Consider the following 19,085-nt stretch of genomic DNA (forward strand, 5'->3'; position numbering starts at 1 on the left):
ATAATCCCTGTTCTGCTGCAGATGTAAATATAGAGAGGGAATGTTAGGAATAGTTTAATCATTTTTAAGAAAAAATGGGGCCAACAGAAGTCACCAAGAAAAATGTTTAAATTTTGGACCAACTCAAGAAGAAGGATTCCATGTTTGTGGAAGATAGCAAATGTAATGAAATAGTAAGACAATTGTTACCTCAATGACAGTCAGAGATGATGGCAAACTCAGTGACAGTTTGAGACGATTGAGAACTTATTGACAACTTGAAATGATGGCGAACTCAATGAAATAGTTAGACAATAGCTATCTCAATGACGGCTTGAGACAATGGTGAACACATAGCCATTGTCTTACTATTTCAATCTCAATGACAGTTTGAGATGATGGCAAACTCAATGAAAGCGTGAGATGGTGGATCCTCTGAAGAGCATTTTGGAATCCAGGCATGCAGCATAGCTGATTCACAGATTACAGAAGGAAGTGTTAAAATAGTCACCAAACTCCAAAACCCAACATTGTGCTTTTAGCAATCTCTATGCTAAAATCTTCCCTTTGCCTTGCCCTTTTAAACTAGAGGTGAAATGTATTCAACATATCTTTAATAATATATTTCATTATCAGCAGTTGTATAAAATAATTAGATACATAGAATAATTATTTTCTTGCATAATATCTTGTCAAAGAACTATTGTTTAAAACACATCAAAGCTATCAAAAATGCACAATTAGTGCTGTCAGTGTCGACAAACTGACTCGCAAAAACGAACTTTACCAGCTGGTATAGGATCTACACTTATATGAAACTCCTAACCCTCAGTGACCCTTACACTTAGCTGATCTTTTAGGGGGAAGCAGGCATATTGTTTTACACCCATGTGCCAGGTGAACAATTGGGTGCTGACGTGAAAATAAGATGCTACAATCATGGCCAGGTGTGAGTGGAGGCAGTGTCCACGCCCATTCTCCGTTACAAGCTCGTACCGAGCCGACCCATTGTCCCAGCCTGAGGAAGCCGGCTTTATAGAGCACATGCTTGAGTACTACCAGGTGGTCGGCAATTTGCAGGAACCTTGGCTACAGCTCGAGCTAAATCCTCGAGCACAAAAGGCAGGTCTCCAGCGCTCCGAGTGCCCTTGGGCGGAAAAAAAAGGAAGAGGGAGAGACAGGGCGGAAGGGAGAGAGAGAAAGTGATGGAGAAAAAAAAGAAGCATGGAGCTGGGTTCGAGGAGTGCACCCTTTAAACTCCTGATTCCTAATCAGATTGCGCCGAAATGAACAGCTCGTATGGCAGCTGTACTTTTCCCAGGGTTAATTACCTTTCACTGCGCTCGCCTAATGAGTCAGCTGCCGCTGTCATTAAACAAGTCCACTTCAGTGGCGCCCCGACCCCTCCCTCCTGCCCGTACCTCCCAGCCAGAGACGGAGACCAGGGCAAAAAGAGAAAAGTTCGCCCCTTTGTGGCATATGCTTAGAAGGCGGCGGCCGATGCCACCGCTGAGCCCTGACCACCCCATCTAACCCTAAATCAGCATGTTCATCCAAGCAGAGGTTAATTACACTTCTGTTTTTGTTGGATTGGTGGTCAAAGCAGGGCTATTTTGTGGCAGGGCAAGGAACATGTAGGGCAAAGAGTGCATGATGTTGCTGCAGCTCCCAGACGACATAGTGCGTTTCAGTGGCGATCGAATGCAGAACGCACCACTCTGGGTCAAATGAAGGTGAATGGTAAACAGAGCCTACACAAACTCAAACAATGGCTCCTTAATGCGCCACAAAATCTCTTTGGCGCCCGCACAAGCGAGTGCACACAGAGACCGTCCGCAGCCACACCGTCGCCAGCCCAGGAAGAAGTGTCGGGCGCCAACCGTTCAGGGAGTTTGAAGTGATTTTCGCCAGTGTGTGGCAAAATCCCCTGGCCACCTGGATTACAAACGCTAGTCCTTTAACTCATGCCAGTCTAAATCCATGTTAGCTCGGATTTACCTCTGCCATATGAAGTCCCAGTCCGAGTAAGCTTTGTTTGGAATCAGTTGCGCATAAGTATTTTACGCGTTAAAGAGAGGACTAATGGTGAGTCCCAATTTCGCTGAAACTGCAGCAGGAGAGAGGTGGTGGTGGTGTTGGAAGTGGGATCATGGAGGGTGGGGGCTTGTTGATGTGGGGGGGTGGAGAGGATAGTGCTGGATTTTGGATTTGGATGTTGATTGGAAGCTGTAAGCTTCTAATAAACCAAAGGCATACATACACCATGAACTTGTTAACTTACATTGTAACTTCTTTACATTCTACTTTGCTTCTACATTCTACGTATTCTGTTTGCTAAATAATGAAAAGTACTATATATAGATAGATAATTCTTTGAGGGGCCTTCTCTCTCCACCCAAATGTAAATTTTCTTCTAGCAAAATGGATGAGGTCTTGAAAACTAGGGGAAGAATATGGGACTAAACCACCAAAATCTCACCACTTTTTAAATGTAATCACAGACCAGTTCTTTTGCATATACACACGAATATTTTTACTGCAAACCAGCAGATATCACAATCTCTATGTCACTGATATTCTCCAGCATGTGCTTGCATTCAGGCACACATACACACACACACACACACACACACACACACACACACACACACACACACACACACACACACACACACACACACACTCTCTCTCTCTCTCTCTCTCTCTCTCACACACAGACACAGAGAGAGAGAGAGAGAGAGAGAGAGAGAGAGAGAGAGAGAGAGAGAGAGAGAGACAGACAGACATGTTTGAGACAGAATTATCAGACAGAATTAAGCCTACACTATTTTGTACTTAAAAGGTTACCAGGGCTGTACGATGAATTTGAACCAAACGCCAGCTCAGCAGATGGGCCGTGATTATGACTATTTGCATCAAATGAATAATCTTTAATAAAATGTAAATTTAACTTAGCACTAGGATTTTTAAAAAGATGGACTTCTGCACACATTTAATCCATATGTTCATTTAACCCATATGTCTTACTGCTCTTAAATCCCCTAAACCCCATGAGGCATGTCTCGACAAAAGATTTATGGTACCTTTTTCACCATTAGTCAGTATAATTTTTACTTTTCAGAAGTTAAAATAATATGAAATTGATCTGCAAACTATTTTTCTTTCATTGACCACTGACCTTTTTTGCATTGCACCTTCAATAAGTGTGAGACAGAAAATGCTAGGCAATAGTGAAACTGCCACCTTAGACCAACAAGACCAAAAAGTCCAGATTTACATATTAGCGGTGACAGAAATATCCTTATATCAAACCATTTAGAGTGTACATCTCAAAATAAATCATAAATATCTCATACAAAACTCATTTTTTCAACTTCATATTTATCTCTTCAGGCAGTTAAAGAAAGGTTTCCTTCAATAAAGATATGACAAAAGATTTTCAAGGAAAAAATACAATATATTACTCAAAATGCAAAAAGCCAGCCATCAAGTTACATATTGTAGCCAATACCAAAAAGAAGTGAAGACGTTGTGGTGAAGTAAAAAAGATATCAGAGATATACCCCTACATTAGTGAAGCAGAAGTGATGTGTCACCTTCAGGTAGGCAGTTTCAGCTCCTAGCTGCACTTTCTGACCTCACTTCTTCTCCCAGACAAGCCTTGTATTGACAGCTTACCAAAGTCACTGCGCTCTTACTCTCCAAAGATACGCTTCTCTCACATCACAAATCTCATCATGACTCCCCATGTCCCCTTTTTCTCTCTCTCCTTCTCTATCTCTCTCTCCCACCAAACGTTGAGGGGCCAAATGCAGACTGTCACAGCGCCCCGGACTTACCGTGTCCGTGCGGGCCTCTGTCGAGCCTTTCACTGCAGGATAAAAGGGGCCCCAGCGGTGTGCTGGGGGAGCGGTGACAGGGCGGCTGAGTGCGGCGCCTCGCTGTGGTGTCGCGTGGCGAGGCGAGTGCCGGACACTGCGGCCATCCATCCTGCCGCTCCAGCTTCTCACCCCTTTCCAGTCCCCCTCCCCCACTGGGCCAGCCCTTTGTGTCATTCACTTAACGGCCAAGCTCATTAGCCCTGCATGCACAATGGCCTGCATTATTTTCCGGGTAAATATACCACATGGAAACCCCAAAGGTATGACCTCTAAAGGTCTTTTTTGATCATCAACATATATATATATATATATATATATATATATATATATATACACTCAAGAACTGAAATTAAATGTGTAGTACTTGATTGTTTAGTTAATGAATACTGAGGAAGCATTTTTGATAATAAAATGGAAATTGAGACTTTCACCATAAATAATCTTTTTTTTTTTTTTTATGAAGCTGTATAAAGTTTCTTAGCACTATGGACAACCATGACTTACAAAAAGGAACAAAATATGATTGTTCATTCGCCAGTGTGCTTGCTATATTTAAATTCAAGATATTGTCAAGTTATTAATTGCGTGATAAAACTTTTGCAAGTATTTTGGGAAAATAATATCTAAAGTATATTTCTAAATCTTCTGATAAATCTTCCAAGACCCAAGAAAGTCCTTCGAAAGATCAGAATCTTCAGGCTGTAAATGGTGACAGCTGAGTGGCACATAAGTCCAAACTCACACATCAGGATAAGGACATTTTCTGTTAATGTGGTACTTTCTCTTCTGTGCTCTCTGATGTTGGGCTTCTGGTCTTCCTGTTACACACTAAATTACTGTGAGTTCCTGCAGCCATGACAGCAGTGCATAAACATCAGGAGATGTCCATTGGCCAAGTTGACCCTCGTTAGGAAAAACAAAACGCGCGTACACGCACACAAAAGGCTCCTGAAGCCAGGGACTTGCCTGGAGAGGTCACTGGAGATTTTCCAGACAACCACAATCCAGAGGAGGGGGTGGAGGAGAGCAGAGGAGGGGGAGGCAGATGAACAAAAAGGACAGGCTCCGAATCTCATTTTACCAGACCGCACACAATCTGGGCTCCCACAGAACTATCTCTGCCTGACCGCTTTCTATTTATCCCTTATCAGTGTTTACCAACCGCTACTTTTCTTTCATTCCTACTGCGAGGCCGTTCTCTTACTATCAGTCAACAGCTGACACCATGGAACTGCCTCAAAGCCAAGAGGAAGGGATCAAAACTGAACCAAAGCTGTTTAAACAATGCAAGAGAGGAAATAAATTCATAAATCCTAATTCTTCCCAGCCCACAAGGGTACAGACAGATCCTTTATAGTTAGGCCAGCAAACAAACCATAGCCAATGAGGTAACATTTGCAATCAAGGTAAAGGCACAGATATATTCAAAAGAGGGGAGGTTGTAGTGGAAGAAAAATAGCCATGTAATTTTAGCAACAAAACATGGCTTCCCACCTTTTCACGTCATGAAATGAAAACTTACATATCATTAGTTTATAATGTTTCAAGGTTGTTTTTTTGATTGGTTGCGGCTTTTTTTTTTTTACAGTGCTGTCTGTTTGTGTTTGGTTGGTGTCTGAACTGATGTTCAGACAGGATTTAGTCACAGGATTGACTTCACGAGGTTCGACTTTGATGCGGTTTCACACTAATGCAGATTTTGATTCCATCCCCCCCAAATCTAGTGATATAGAAGCCTGCGACATGAACATATTCGACTCGGTGAGTGGTATCTTGCCCATTCTTGGTAGAAGCCATTTCAAAGTAGATCTAAATCCTACAAACGTCCTACACAACACACTGTAGCTTTTAAAAGGGTCTGTGAGGTAATTCCAATCATGAACCATACATGGAGGGCGTGTGTGTACATGTGTGTGTGTATGTGTGCGTGCGTGTGTGTGAGTGCGTGCGTGTGTGTATGTTTTTTTTGTATGCATGTTTATTTGTTTTTTTGTACATACAATATATTTCCAGAACTTGTGCATCAAATCCCTCTCCAAACAGGCCAAACAAAAAATGAAATGCTCATGTAATATTCTTTAGAAGATGCCGCCGTCTTTCTGCCGTGGTCCGATTTCAGTTCCATTTCTCAATCCCCCTCTGCCAGGCCCCCGTTTCTCTGGACTACTGTTCAAAAGTTAAGTAATTAATTACATTTATCCTTTCAGCAGCTGCTCTGCAACAGATGGAACATTTCTGAAACCTTGTTGAATTAAATCCACATAATTCATTTTCCTGGATTAACTAAGTGAAGTTTGTGCATGAGTGAGGGGGGAAAAACAGGTAACAAGATACATGGCTACACAGATACACAATTAAGCAGACAATGTTTTCATGGTTCTGTGGTTTTTGTCTTCAGTAGTGATATGTACTGGAACATCATTACAGAGTACGTCAGTGTGCGTCGTTTAAATGATAACTTGGTTGGAAAAGGTAGCATATGAAATTTGTAACAAAGAGTCAGTGGGGAATCTGCAGGTAAATAAATGCGATAAAGAAATTCATTTAAGTGCCCTTCTGGGTGAGTTCTCAAAAGTGTGTCTGCCAGTCACATTAGGTCAATAGGTCTTGACAGACAAAAACTAACATTGTCTGCCGTTAAATTGAAACAGACTCAATAGGTGGACAACACTGTGAATACTGCTACAAGTCTGTGCCAAACTGCCACTGTTAGGCTGGGGATTGTTCCACACTCAGTTAAAATGTATTCAAACAGCACCATGGACAGTTCCTGTGGGTAGAGCCCACAGGACCCACAGGACCCACAGGGTTGTGTTCTGCAGGTTTACTGCGGAATTAGCACACATGTCTGATTAGTTCACTGTTATAGAAACAGGAATAAGAGATCGAGGCTCACCAAAATCACATCATATATCTTCTTTACATCTGCTGCGCTTGCTAAATATAGTGAGACATAAGGAAGACTCATGTTCAAAATCTTTTAACAGGCTTTTGCAACCTGTACTAAGACTAGGCCCATTTCAGTCAAAATATACTAGTCAAATATCAATAAAAATACTAATCAGTGTATTTCACTGTATCTACCAATACTGCTCACTGTATTTCAGTGTATCTACAAATACTAGTTACTGTTTTTCCACTGTATCTACAAATTCATGTCAATGCATTTCTAGAGAAGCTAGCAGTTACAGCGCTTGCCTTATATAGTGATAAAATTTTATGCAATAATTTATTGCAAAATAACTCAATACACATAGAAATACACAGAATGCCAATTTAAATCTTTTCAATTTCACTTGTTTATTTAGTCCTTTAAGGAACTTATCTGAAGTCAGGCTTCAGTCTACTTAATATTACAAAGCACCAAATACTGTAAAAACATTGTTTTGAGGATAAATATTAAATAGGTCAGTTGAAGTGAGAGAAAAATTGTTAATTCAATTTAAGCCTTAAATTAAGTTAATGGACCTCAGTGTCAATTATAGTATCATTATAGCTTCATAAAACTGGAAGTTATTTCAGTACTCCAGCTGGATACAGCAGGTTTGATGACAACAGGACAAAGTGCTTGTTTCGCTGTCACCTGCACAGGATTCAGGTTACAATCGAATCTACAATCTAATCTGCAAGTGAGAGACATTTTTGTGAGTAAACTTCCAACAATTAAAAAATCTCCAACAGGTCTGGAAATGCCATATGTAACTGTTATGTTTCTTTTAATGATCAAAAAACAAAACAAAACAAATAATGTAATTTTGTTTCTGTTTAGCTTATACAGACAAAAAAAATGACACAGAATAAAAAAAAAATGACAGAAAAAAAAGACATAGAATAAAACATCACCCTGCATTTAAAGGTAAACAAACCAAGGATGAAAATTGGAAAAAGTGTGTAATCAAAGTGCTGCCATTGAGTGGGGAAAGTTAGACATCTACGGCTGTGTGTGTACAGCTGCCTTACTGATCCCCCCACCCCCACCAACCCCCCGCCTGTCCGAGCTCCACGCTAACACACAATGCTAACGTGTGCAAGGCTAAGATGGGCTTAGACCCCCACCACTAAAGCTTTAAGTTTAATTTAGGAAGACGACAACCAGTGTTATCCACGTGATCAAAAATAGGTCATGCTTCTTAAAAAAGAAAAAATAGGGAAAGAAGGAAAAGAAAAATGACAGTTTGAGCCCTTTAATCTTTTCATCTTTTTATCTGAAACCGGGAGAGAGAGCGCAGGCAATGGACTCTCCAGCAAAAGTGTCTTACGCCAAAAACCATAACCAACTCTCTAGCCATACAATCAGGAAAAGCTATAACATGCAGCAGGGCAATGTATCTCCACATCGAAGCATTTGAAAGACTGACCGTCAAACTTCATTGTTTTTGCATAATGCGCTTTCTACATTAGTTTAGACACAGTGTAAAGACAACTGCAAAAAGCACTTTGAAAAATCATGGAGGACTACAGGCATCAACTTTTGAATGGATCACCACTGATATTACAACTGAGTGAAAACTTTACAGATTGTTAGTATGAAAAAAACCTCCCCAAAAAACAAAGCAAAACAAATCGTGAATTGTAGGAAGGGTCCCAGACACATCACACAGACAGAAAGTGACCATGTCTCGCCGTGCTATTTCTAAAGAATCCATAACACACACCTACTTCAGTGCTGTTGGAAGTTGGAGCGCATCTGTGGTCCCAGGCTGCTTGATGCGCTGATCAGTGCAGGCTGTAGCCTTTTGAAAGGTAGTCCCCGGGAATATGACACAGTGTGTCTGTGACAGCTCGCCGATAAGCACCTGCGCTCTGCTCCCCTCCACGTCACACCTCCCTATTCACGCGCCTTCAATATGATGCACATTTACACATCAACAGCAGCAGTCCTCCATCGCTACTGCTGCGCACACACACACACACACACACACGCACACACACACACACACACACACACACTCCTTACACCACTCCCACATCCGCAAAAACATACAAACTGGCCCACCGAGGGGAGGAACACAGGCACGGGGTTTTTGCTCCCTCGATCTCTCTCCCTCTCCACACGTACACTGATTTAACTTGTTTTTTCCTCCTTGCGCATGTGTGTGTGTGTCTCAAAAAACTTTCACTTGCATTGTTGTCATGGGTGTTTGGGCATATGCCCCTTCCAACCCCCCACCCCCATTTTCACCCCGCCTCCCCATATCAGTCAGGATGCAAATGAGACGGAATGTCACTCCTCTGCAGCAGATGGCCAGGGATGATAACAATGGCTCAACAGACCAGTTTCAATGTCTGCCACTTTATTGCCACGGAAACAACAAGCACAAGTGTACGTAATGAAAGCACTGCCACACACGAGCTTTCTTATTTAACCTCTCTGCTCTCTATGTACTGTCTATCTCACTTTTAGCAAATCATAATACATTTTATTTACATCTTTGTGTATTTACAGGTTTATTTCGATGGTGTATGGAAGCCAACCTTAGGTAAAAATCTGACTAAAGTACAGGGAGCCGTGGCTGCGGTGTGGTTTGGTGACTAAGACAGACTGCTGCCCCAGTAATTATTAGAGTAATTAGGTGTAATTCCTCCCAGTAGACCTCTACACAGCCTCTCCTGCATCACAGGCCATGTAGATGGATCCATATATGGAATAGAGTGAGTGTGTGTGCATTGTGTGTGTTTGTGTGTGTGTGTGAGTGAGTCATGGGGGGTTAGGGCATCACGCATGCAATGTGTGACAAAGGGCCTAATCGTACTGACGTCACTGAAGCCCTGAAGCCTGCTGACTTTTGTAAACACACACACACACACACACACACACACACACACACACACACACACACACACACACACACACACACACACACATGCATAAATGTACGCAGAGCCTTTAACAAGAGCAAACAGTGTGTGAGCGTTTAACAAATAGAGGCCAGATTAGAATGACAAAGAGTGCCACACTTCTGGGAGGAGCTGAACAGAGAGCAGGGGGAGGGGCCAGGAGTGGGTGGGGTTTTAACAGGGCAGGAGGTGACTGTGGCCAAGTCTACAAAATGAGTAAAGATATATGGGGGGAGGGGGAGTGCCGAACTAGAAGACACTCCCAGCTGATGTGTGCATGTGTGTGTATGTGAATGCCACCTCCCCTTCTCCATCTAAAGAAGGCTCATATCTCTTTCGTGTTTTGTTCCTTTTCTCCTGAGGATAACATGTAAAGCATAACGCGGAGTGGGGGGGTTTCATCAGCCTCGCCTGGCTTTTCAGGAACAGTAACAGAAGGCCGAGCCTTTGCTTAAGGTTTGGCCGTTGATCTCATTTGAGATTTCATTTGAAAGTCTAATTTCACAACAGCTTTCTGGAGGTTTGTCACTTATAAAGTATATATGTGAGAGGCGACAGATTTGTTGGCTGCTGAGTGTTCTTACAAAATAAAACTACATGCTTGTTTTTTTTTCCCTCTTTAATCCTGACTACTCAAGTAAGGAACTATCTTCCTATCAAACAGAAAATGTCTCCTCAGTGCTGTCATTTTTGTTTTACATATGTTAAACTCAAGGCATTAGTGAGTTTATGAAATGAGCTATTGTAAGATAATCATCAAGTGAAGAGGAGACAAGAAATAAATAAAAACCCTCAAAGGGATCAACTTCAGAAAAACAATCTTGATCAAATGTAAAATTAAATTAGATGTCTAACAAAAGCCATCTTTCCTACTTCAATATTCTAACATTCACAGCGTTATCTTTGGGTCACATTCAAGCTGCCATCCATAAAACAGAGTCCATTACAGCGGGAAGAGCTGCAGCTGTCTCTGCATGTTTGATTTGGGGTTTTATGAAGAAAAAACAATCCAACAATAGTGCATATTAGAGGTAAAATGGAAGCAAAAGTGGGCGAGATAAAATGACATGTCAAACAAAGGTTCACATTTTCCAAAGTATACGGCATGTTTGCAAAAAAAAAAAATGTTTGATTGCATTTATAAAAGTATCACGGTGGGTCACACATAATGTCTAAAAGCTTTTTGCATTAGTCTGCCAATTATGTAAGCAAAGTTAAATGTCTCTGCACCCTATTGTTTATGTGCCTTTCTCAAACCTACATATATTATATCAAATAATCCCAACTCTATACTTTAAAGGTAAGTGCTTGCACAGTATTTTCTGTAGTTGATTAAAGACTGTCTCAGCCATTTTGAATGCTCAATTCTAGCTTGCTGACCCAGCATGTGCTGAAGACATGTCTTTCTTTGTCTTGTGAAGACAATAAGAAACACCCTTTTTACCCAGCCAAACTAAATTACCACTTTCAAGGCTATATCTATATCTTTTCACACCACCAACATAAAGCAAGTACAACTGAGTTCAAAAGAAATGGACCCAAAATTGCGATAACAATGTCATGGTCGTGGCTGAGCTATAGCAAACCTCAGTTAGCTCCAGTGCAACAAATTGCCTTAACAAGCCACAAAATAAGCAGGATGGCCTCCATCTGTGTCCACTAATAGTGTTTCAAATGGTTTGAACACACCTGTGTGAACAGTCTTTAGGGAGTGAGCTGACGGAACGTACACTAAGACAACAAAAATACCTCAGGCATGATAACGAAAACAAACTGTCACTCATAAAAAGATCCCTCTAGAAAGTTATAGGTTTGCTGTGATCTTTCTCTCCATATCATGTATGAATTCAGACATAATTTCAACATAATATCTTTTGGTAGAAGTTGGTTGCCGGAGAGGTTGGCAGCTAATGAAGATTGACTTCTGATGCTTGCTTATTAGTTCTTAGTGGTAAATGGCCTAGCATCATTAATGAACAGCTTCATTAAACCCAGGGAAAGGAAGAGGTGAATGAACAATGCAATTCCTCTGAAAGACTCCTTACATCTAGATGTATGATTTCTCAATATCTGACATTTTTGTGAATCTCAGAATTTCAAAGTCCAGTTTTTTCCCTAACAAAATTTCCCTAGAATCATGCTAAGGAGACCCTCAAACACAGAAACAGTGCAACTAGTCATTCCTGTTGTGCTCAGAAACACGACTTACCTCAGGCTATGACATATCAGATACGCACAGCTATGAAACTGAACCAGCCTCAAGCAAATGACTTGATGCTGAGCAATACAAAAGGCACTCCATTTTCATAGGCAGTATCCCTTTGTGGAAAAGAAAATGACAATGCAAATCCATATGTTTTAATTTATTCAAACATTAGAATCATCAGACCTCACCTGATGTCAGAAATAAAGATTTGTGCCAATATTAGGCTTGTGATGGAAAATAGCTGTAGGTAAAATGTACAGCTGTCACCTGACACCTAACATGGCCACTTCCATTTGCCTTGGTGCAAAGTCATTGGTAAATGTAAAATGATACCCTAATTTTTATTGATCTCATATAATAAGATTTCCAAAAAGGGAAAAAAGATAAGAGAATTATAGAACTTTAACATCATATGGTTAATCTGCCATTTAGGAAGAAAAAGTTATTTCCTTTTAAAGTCCAAGCATAATACATAGTTAAAACATATCCAGCACACAAGCTTGTGCCACAAGTATCTGAGGTGTCACGAATTCCCATTTATATAGAAGCCTCTTCACCATAAAGGTGTGTGCTAGAGCATATCACAAAACATGGACATCTCAAAAAATCTTATGACAATTCTCTGTCTTCAGCATCGCGACTGGTCTTTAAAACCAGGACGCCTCAATGCTTCAGTCTGTCAGTACTATTCACAGCACTCTTGAGAGTACAAATAACCCACTTATTAATGTGGATGACAATGTTTTGATTGCATCCAATACACCACACTGAATCAGCATGCAAATGCCCTTTCAGCAAAACAAAGACATTGATTATGAGGTAAGTTTCTTCGACACAAGTAGCCCGCTTGGAGTGATTAATGGCCCTCCGCCATTGATTTCCTTTTGTTTAGATCTTTGCTAACTTTTCAGGAGATACAATTATAATTTGTTCTCTAACAATAACTCCAATCTAGGGCACTCGAACAAAAACCTTAATAAGGTCTTCTGTATGATTTGTCCTTTGAACAGCAAACCGAATTTGCTGGAAAAAAACAAACGAAAACAGGGAAAAAAAGGTGAGTCGCTAACCAGTGTTGATTTGATTATTTCAAAGTCGCTGCCACAACACAGCACAACACAACAGGATGTGTTATGCATACAGGACTGAGAAAGTGACAAGATGAGCGCGCTTCTGAAGTCGCCACTGTTACTGCAGATCACGCACGTGGAATTAACAAGGAGTAAGTTCTGATTTCTATGCTTCAGAAATGTGAGCCATCTATCTGACATAACCTGTCAAAGTCTCCTTCCTCTCCCCTCTCGGTATGAAAAGAGAAGTGCTCTGATACTCAGATCCTCACGCTTAGACTGACCATTGTCTCGTTTTTGCTAGAACATAAGACGAGGCATCAGCAACATCATAGTTGTGGCACTACAGTGTTCTATTAGTATTTGCAAGTAAAATGCCTGTGTTCCGTCAAAGTGTTTCATCAAAGTGCATTTGCATCATTCCTCAGATTTTACATTTTGAAAAGTTCTCCCAGATCCTGACTCTTTCTGACTCCTCTCGTCAAGATAGTGATAATACGATTTCAGTTTTTTTGTTTTGTTTTTTTTGTTTGTTTTTTTTTTGCTGTTGAGAAACAAACTGGATTATGAGCAGATCACTACATAAACAGCTTTCTAAAAGGAGCCAGCTATTTTAAAAGAGGCTGAGGGAATGCAAAGAAGGATTTAAATTTTAATTTGAATTTATTCCAGAAAGTGAAAGGTTCTTTTGAGAGAGGATTTCAGCAAAGATGATGGTATTTAAAAGTGATAAACAAGCATCTAAACCTCCAGTAAACCGCAGCCATTTTTTCTGCTTCTGAGCATACAGGAGGAAGGGGGTTTGCTATGGCCACATCTGGAGAGGAACAGCGACATTGACTTAAATATTGTGGGACAGATGATAACATCTGGAACATTAATACAGTTGTGTTTAATTTTGGTTACAAAGCCCCAGTTTTCTGTGGAAGCCTCTGAGAGGGCGTCACAATAATTCTCTGCTGGATGGAGTAAACAGGTTAAGAAATTTGAAGTCATTTGCACTAGTTGTGTGCCTAATCAAGAGTGCATGGATTATATACATCAGGATTTTAAATCAATTATGGAACAGAAAGATGTGCTTCCCACTCTCTGTAAAGTCATCTTCAAAGGTATTCAGAACGCCACTGCAGCAGTTGGTGTTGGTGTGTGTGTGTGTGTGTGTGTGTTTTAAATGAGCTTTATCCTTTGGTTTCTCTGGGGTTGGAACTGTTGACACTGAGTATGTGGGCACAGGCAACTAACTGTCTGTGACAACTTAGTATTCTTGAACAAGGCAGTAATCCTTTGGCAAAAAAAGGGGAAAAATTGAAACAAATACCATAGAGTCACATACCTGACAACCCACACTTTGTGTTACTTTAGAAACTTTTTCTGAGTTTTTTTTTTACCCTTTTTCCTCATTGGTCACAAGTATCCTAAATTTGGAGTTAAGCAGCACTTGTGCCATTCCAAAGAACACATTTCTCACAAACAAAGACAAAGAGTTACATCATGCTGTTGCACAGTTAATCCGATCAAGGGCACTCTTTATGCCTTCGCTATCGCAGCACATGCTGGCAAAAGTGCCAAGTAAACCATTTAACAAGAGTCTCAAAGAGCCAGGAGCCGATACGATTTCACACTGACGGATGGCTCAATCGGAGCTCCCAAACAGGCTCAGGGCTGCCGTAACACGAGCAGGGCTGCACATAAACTCCTGCTGCGCACAAACTCAACTCTGGGAGATGAGAGAGAAATGAAAGTTTCCACTGGCTTCATTAGAACAGCATTCAACCTGCTCCTTGGACAATGTTCTGACATGTGATTCAAGTAGAAATTACTCATAACACCTCATCAATACCACTGATAGATAGATAGATAGATAGATAGATAGATAGATAGATAGATAGATAGATAGATAGATAGATAGATAGATAGATAGATAGATAGATAGATAGATAGATAGATAGATAGATAGATAAAATATATATTTAGACATAGAAGTCCACTTTGTTAGATGATCATTGCAGCCTTCATAAATCATTTAGGTTTAGGTTTAGGTTTACTGGACATGCTCCATTACTGGACGTTTAGGTTCACTGGACATGCTCTTAAATATAAGGCTGCATCTTGGCCTACTGTGCTTCTCCAGGGTGGTGGCAACATGACCTGCTCCTCATGCCTGGCAAAACACTCTCAGAAAGCAGCTGCAAACCTCTGAGAGGAATAGGTGAAACGGTCCTTTACAGGCGGAACTAGGCTTTGCCCAGCTCTCAGCTTCCCTCTACTCTGCCAGGCTACCCCTCCCAGTCATGACTGTAGTGAACGGCGGGTAATACTGGCCTATGGCACACGCTGCAGCATTGTCTCCTGGGGACAGGCAATTTCAATAGGCTGGGAAAGGCAATCCAAAAGGTGCAGATGACAATGGCTTTGATGCTATTTATGCAGAGCAGATAGCCAGGCATGGAGGCAGCCCCTCCGGAGCTCCGGTGACCTCTGAGAAATGGACAAGCCTGGGGCTGGGAGGGTTTACAATGGAACACACTGCTGTAACTTGGGAAACGAGGCCAAAGCAGTGACCCACATGAAGGTGGGGGGGAAGACAAACGCTTAAGCAAGGAAAACTCTTAAACCATCAACAAAGGTTAAACTAGAAGTGGAAAAGTGTACAATGGTTTGAATGTCTTAAGTGGTGGAGTGTAATGCTGTTAATAATCCTGTACTAATCCTGATACAGAGGAGAGGACAGTGCTATAATATATAATAGGCAAAGCAGGTTTATTTATACAGCACGTTTCATACACAGTGGCAATTCAAAGCGTTTCACATAAAAGAGTTGCTACATAGATAAATAAAACTATTAAAAATTCAAATCAACTGATTTAAACAGAACAAATTTCAAATATAGATCTAAATATACTAGTAAATAAAAGAAATGTTAAAAATTTAAATGTTAAGAGTTCAAATTAAACATGTAAAGTGTTAAAATAAAAGATAAAGAGAATAAATTAAGAATTAAATGGGAAATAGTGCACTGTAGTAGTGAACATTAAAAGTTAAAAGTTCAGTGCTACAGGAGCTAAGGAAATTGCTTAAACTAAGATGAAAGCCTGGTCAAATAAGAAGGTTAAAACCATGTCAGGACTTTTTTAATACTGTGTTGAGAACTGGCTCCATTTAAAAACAGCATAATAGCTAAACACTGCAATCTCTGTGCTTAGTCTTTACATTGGGCAGAACTAACTGACTAGCGCCTACTCTTCTGTGAGTTCTGCTTGGCTCATAACACTGCAGCATAGTAGATAATCATGCTGGTAATACACCATAGACCTACTGTAAAACCCTGATGTCAAATGAATAAGAAGTGTTGGAATCATCTTAAAGAAGGTGCTAGAAAATGAATGGTAAACCGGCAGTTATGCAGATATCTTTTTATGCATGCTGTCTATGATGACTTTATAAGCATTACTGTTATCCAAGCATAGGTTAAGGTGGCCTAAGTCTTTGTCTACACAAGTGGTGAATCCATACTGACTGTGTGGGCCGGGTTCAAGCTCACTGTATTGAATGTGTATCTGTACAAAGGGATCACTCCGTAACCCTTGAGGCTTCGGAAACTATTACATTGTTTTTCAACTTGATCTCAATCCACTGTATCTATAGCATTTCAACTTGATCTTTATCTACTCTGTCAGTAGCATTTCAATTTAATCTCTATCTATTGCGTCTGAAGTATTTCAACTTGATCTGTCTACTATATCTGTAACATTACAGCTTGATCTCTATCTATTGTGTCTATAGCATCTCAGCCTGATCTCCATCTACTGCATCTGTAGTATTTTTAATCTTGATCTCTATCAATTGGTTCTGTAGTATAGTGTTGATTGACTTCAGACACACTTAAAACATAGGCCAAAGGGCAGCTGTTGAGCAGTGGAATACACCAAAAGACGTATTTTTGAATGCTTTAATTACTTTCTAGTCAAAGATATTTATACATCACGTTGTAAATCTGTATAGTTTGTTCGTTGAGTGATGAGTTGAGTAAACATGGGTTCCTCATGATCGCCAAAGAATGTCACAAAACCTTAAGGGAAAAAAGTAGTTAGGAGTTAGTTTATACTGTGTTTCTTGAGTGTTCAAAAATTAACTACATAAAAGCAGCTTTGGCAATATCTCATGCCTGTCTCATCCTAAGACATCCTCAGAGTGTTATGGATGTAGTTTTGTGCTTGTGTTATATCATTATGTATTTCAAATATTTCTTGGTTGAATTCAACAACTGAAGTTTCCATTAGCTGCCATAGGTGTTTCTGATAAGCAAACTTTTCAAGTATGGGTAAACTGGGTCAACGAAATTGTTTGTGGTAATTGACCACACAACTCAGAAATGGTTAAAGATTATTATAAAAATTGCGGGAAATATTCCTTTAAAGTCCCAATTTTCAAACAATTAAGACTTTTTATCTTAGCAAGAACTGGAAGGAACTGACAGAAAACACAGAATCATAGATAGAGCCAGAATATGTGCATTATTTTTGCAGGATTTCCTTTACAGCTTATATATATGGATATATTGTTAGTGAGATGGTCATAACATATTACTCTTTGTTATATGAAGCAAAACTGTTGTCCACTGCCTGTTTCACACAAATATTTTAATTTCACAATTCCATTGTTTTTGCAATATTTCCATATTTCATGGGGTCCTATTACTGAGATCCTACAATGTTGGTGAAGGTCCTACACAGAGCAGAATCTGGTCAATTTACAAATCAGGTGGTAAACCAGGGATACAGGGATAATCATCTCATACACAGTGTTCTGCAAATACATTAATCCTGTATGTGAAAAGCTATGCCTGAGTTTATAAATTAAAGCACATATAGTGATTAATGAATATAACCCACAGACATGGAACGACTCCTAACATGGACCTACTCCTAACATGGACCTACTCCTTTCAAAGTGATTTTAGAGTAAGGATCAGATGAAGCACCATGCATTTTCAAATGCCACCCTGACAGTACAGGAGTGTCTCATATCTACACAAACTGAGCAATATTTTGAACATGAAACAAATCTGCACTCTATCCCTGTGATAGCTACAACATCCTTATCCACATTATTTGGTTGATTTGTGGATGCTGCTGGTCTTAATGCCGAATAAAATGCTCCATAATTGTTGTCCCTGGGCACCAGGGTGAGACAAATAAAAGTTACACTGGAGTGGAATTAGCATGTGAATAGGGCAAGCAGGAGCATGCTCAGTAAAGCGCTCCACTTGGCTCCAAATAAACAGCCTTGTCACAAAGTCCACCCCACTGCACTGGCTGCACCTAAAAGGGCTCCTGGGGACTTCAGTGACCATTCACTCCTAGCTCTCTTTTCCCAAGCACCTGTGAGTGTTTTTTTTTTTCTAGTTTCTCATTTTTTCTCCCTTTGTCTCTTGCCTGTTGTTTTTTTTTACCCTTTTCTTTATTTTTTTGGCTGGGCTCTATCATTAGGGAAACACTTTCTTTCTAAAGGAATTCTTGCCACTAACAATGCTGTTTGTGTATTTACCATGGGGACACAGACCCCTGCTTGCATCCAAAAAAAGAAAAACAACCCAGCACAGTTAGTAACGCTGCCCGGTGAGTAAGAAAATGCCCTTGAAGTTTTGTGCAACCGCAGTAATATGAGAGCTAGTGGCTGAGGTGCTAGATTCTTGCCTTTTGCGGGCGACTCACAGGTGCGGTTGGAATGGCTTGCCTCCCAGTTGGCATCGGAGGGCTCATCCAGCTTCTCCATTGGGCTGGACCTCTGCGAGCTGCTTTGCCATTCTCCAAAGGACTTTGCCACAATCGCTTTGTCCACTGCTTTCATTGTGTTCTGTAAAACACATTTACAGCATGACTTTCCAGGTTTATCCCTCTCATGAGCCATCTACCCCCTTCACTCCCTGCTGCCACTAAACCTTCGCTCATCGTGCCAGCACAAGGTAGCGTATGCACACACACACACACACACACACACACACACACACACATACAGACAGAGAAACACACACATGCACAAACAGACAGGCAAACACATGCCTGGCTTTCTCAGCAAAATTGTCTTTTTATTGCTGTGGTTATTCTTGCG

At 40.6% G+C, this 19,085-nt stretch overlaps 1 protein-coding gene across 2 annotated transcripts in view; it reads right to left on the reverse strand.

The window, feature by feature from the left end:
- Positions 1-8,707, reverse strand: part of st18 (ST18 C2H2C-type zinc finger transcription factor) — a 39,633-nt gene extending 30,926 nt beyond the window's left edge. Inside the window, exon 1 of one of the 2 annotated variants that reach the window (XM_035531049.1) lies at positions 8,520-8,707. The gene's annotated coding sequence lies outside the window, so the exon portion shown is untranslated. Of the gene's footprint in view, positions 1-8,515 lie in introns of both variants that reach the window. The other variant, XM_027016932.2, reaches the window with a different exon arrangement.
- Positions 8,708-19,085: the final 10,378 nt, after the last annotated feature.

Source organism: Electrophorus electricus, chromosome 10, assembly GCF_013358815.1.
Source record: "Electrophorus electricus isolate fEleEle1 chromosome 10, fEleEle1.pri, whole genome shotgun sequence".
Classification (NCBI taxonomy): domain Eukaryota; kingdom Metazoa; phylum Chordata; class Actinopteri; order Gymnotiformes; family Gymnotidae; genus Electrophorus; species Electrophorus electricus.